The following is a 3,434-nucleotide window of genomic DNA, read 5'->3' on the forward strand; positions in this document are numbered from 1 at the left end:
CGGCAAGCGCGTGCCCCTGTCCTCCTGGCGCGAGGAAGGGGACGACTGGTGCGGCCAGCTGGCTGGGCCGGCCAGCTAGGCCGCATAGTGCCAGGCCTCAGGTGAGCCCAGGTAAGGTTTTTCCTTTTTTGTTTTTCTTTTCTATTTCTATAAAATACTAAATCAATTTATTTTCGTCTGAAATTTATTGTAGGAGCGAGTTGAAATATTCCAGAGCCCCTCACATAAAAATCAGAATTATTGGACATATATAAATAATTATTTCACATATATATATATATATATATCCAACGCAAATAATTATGCATTGATTCCAAATGGCCAAAATAAATATTTATGAGCTCAATAAAATATTGGTTTGAATTTTACCTCTGACCAATATTTTCAGAGAGCATCGTGAACATTTTCTTGGACCTTTTTGGAACAATTTTTATCTGGGTTATTTCCAGAAATGATTTCTGAGGCTTTAACCAATCCCCATTTCACATTTTAATGAAATTTGAACATGATGCACACACATGACTAGCTAGTCTAGGTCGTACCAGAACTAGGGATGTGACAACTCGCCCCCACTCGAAAGTATCTCGTCCCGAGATTCAGGAGTTGGCGGAAAGAAAGTCGGGTACGCCATTCGAAGACGATCTTCACGCTCCCAAGTAGCTTCTCTCTTGGAATGATGAGACCACTGAACCTTGAGAAACTTGATGTTATGACGTCGAGTGACACGCTCTGCTTGATCCAGAATGCGAACGGGGTACACTCGATAAGTGAGGTTATCTTGGAGATCAAGCGTTTCGTGGTCCACTCCGCGGATGGGATCCAAGAAGCAACACCTGAGCTGAGAGACGTGGAAGACATCATGAACTCGAGAAAGATGTGGGGGTAGTTCCAACTGGTAGGAAACCTCTCCTCGTTTAGCGAGAATGCGAAACGGACCAATGTAACGAGGAGCCAACTTGCCCTTGATACCGAAACGATGGGTACCCTTCAAAGGGGTAAACCGAAGGTAAGCTTTGTCGCCAACTTCATAAGCCACTTCCTTATGACGACGGTCATACTGGCTCTTTTGACGAGATTGGGCTGTTTTCAAATTTTCACGAATGATGCGAACTTGCTCTTCTGCCTCCTGAATCATGTCCGGTCCAAAGAATTGTCTTTCACCGGTTTCTAACCAGTTCAAAGGTGTTCGCCATCTTCGTCCATACAGAATCTCAAAAGGAGCTTTCTTGAGACTAGATTGGTAGCTATTGTTATAAGCAAACTCGGCGAAAGGAAGACACTTCTCCCAATCCATATCGAATGAGATAACGCAAGCTCTAAGCTTGTCTTCGAGAATTTGGTTGACCCTTTCCACCTGACCACTTGATTGAGGGTGGAAAGAAGTACTGAAGGAAATATGGGTGCCCATGGCAGTTTGGAAACTCTCCCAGAAATGAGAAGTGAAAAGACTACCATGGTCTGAATTGATCTCTAGTGGAACACCATGAAGTGAAACTATTCGAGAAATATATAAGACAGCGAGATGACTAGCGGTGATATTGTCTCGAACAAGTAGGAAGTGAGCCACTTTGGAAAGACGATCAATGACTATGAAGATAGCATTATTCCCTCTCTTGGTCCTGGGAAAGCCGGTGATGAAGTCCATACCAACTTTATCCCATTTCCACTCAGGAATAGCTAAAGGCTGAAGGGTGCCAACAGGCCTCTGATGTTCTACCTTAACGCGACGACAAACATCACATTTAGCAATGAACTCAGTGATTTCTCTCTTCATCCTAGTCCACCAGAACCTCTGGCGTAGATCCTGATACATCTTAGTACTACCGGGATGAATCGTGAGAGGAGATTCATGAGCCTCCTTAAGGATCAGTTGTCGCAGATGTTTATTCTTGGGAACCACCAAGCGGTTCTCAAAGAAAACGACACCTCGATCATCCATAGAGAAACAACCAACAACCCCTTATTAATGTTTCTCTTGATGCGGGAAATTCCCGTATCCTGCTTCTGAGCAGAGATGATCTGATCCACAAGGGTAGGTTTCGCCACCAAGGTAGAAAGGAATCCGTGGGGAGCAACGTCAAGGTTGAGCTTACATAATTCCTCAAGGAGAAGTGGTTGGCCATGTTGCACATGAGATTGTTGCAATAGGACTTACGAATTAGTGCATCAGCCATGACATTAGCCTTGCCTAGGGTGTAGGTAATCCCTAAGTCGTAATCTGAGATCAACTCCAACCAACGTCTTTGCCTAAGGTTCAAATCTGGTTGGGTGAAGATATACTTGAGACTCTGGTGATCAGTGTAAATCTCGCAACGCTTACCAAGAAGGTAATGTCTCCATGTCTTAAGTGCATAGACTATGGCTGCAAGCTCTAGATCATGTGTAGGATAATTCTCCTCATGTGGATGCAACCGTCGAGATGCATAGGCAATCACATGACGATCCTGCATAAGAATGCAACCTAGTTCCTGTCGTGAGGCATCACAATAGATAACAAAGTCCTTAGTGAAATGCGGTGGCACAAGTATGGGAGCAGACGTCAGGCGTCTTTTCAGTTCTTGAAAATTGTACTCACACTGTGGGGACCACTCAAACTTTTTATCTTTCTTGAGAAGTTCCGTGAGAGGTTTGGCCACTTTGGAGAAGTTTTCAACAAAGCGTCGACAGTAACTAGCAAGGCCAAGGAAAATCCTAACTTGCTTAGCTGTTTCGGGTGGAGTCCAATCAAGGACGGCCTGAACTGTCTCGGGATTGACAACAATGCCCTTACCAGAGATCACATGGCCTAGGTAGGTCACTTCTGGCAACCAAAATTCACACTTGGAGAACTTGGCATAAAGGCGGTGCTCTCTGAGTTTTTCTAGCACAAGTCTAAGATGTTCGGCGTGCTCTTCCTCGTTCTTCGAGTAAATAAGAATATCATCAAGGTAAACCACGATGAACTTATCTAAGTACTCCATGAAGATCGAGCTCATCAAGCGGGAGAATGTAGCTGGAGCATTGGTTAGACCAAAGGACATGACAGTGTACTCGTACTGGCCATAACGAGTGACAAAAGCCGTCATAGGAATGTCCCCATTTCTGATCTTGATTTGGTGGTAGCCTAACCACAAATCCATCTTGGAAAAAACTGAGGATCCAGCGAGCTGATCATACAGGTCGTTGATCCTGGGGAGCGGATACTTGTTCTTTATCGTGACCAAATTAACGGGATGATAATCTACAACCATATGGTTCGTACCATCCTTCTTCTTGACGAAGAGGACGGGGCAAGCCCATGGAGAAGAACTAGGACGGATGAAACCCTTTTGCAAGGACTCATCAAGCTATTTCTTAAGCTCAACTAGCTCTAAGGGTGCCATCTTGTAAGGTCTCCTAGAAATTGGGGTGGTTCCGGGGATAAGATCTATGAAAAACTCTACATCTCTGTCAGG

This window comes from Triticum dicoccoides, chromosome 5A, assembly GCF_002162155.2.
Source record: "Triticum dicoccoides isolate Atlit2015 ecotype Zavitan chromosome 5A, WEW_v2.0, whole genome shotgun sequence".
NCBI lineage: Eukaryota > Viridiplantae > Streptophyta > Magnoliopsida > Poales > Poaceae > Triticum > Triticum dicoccoides.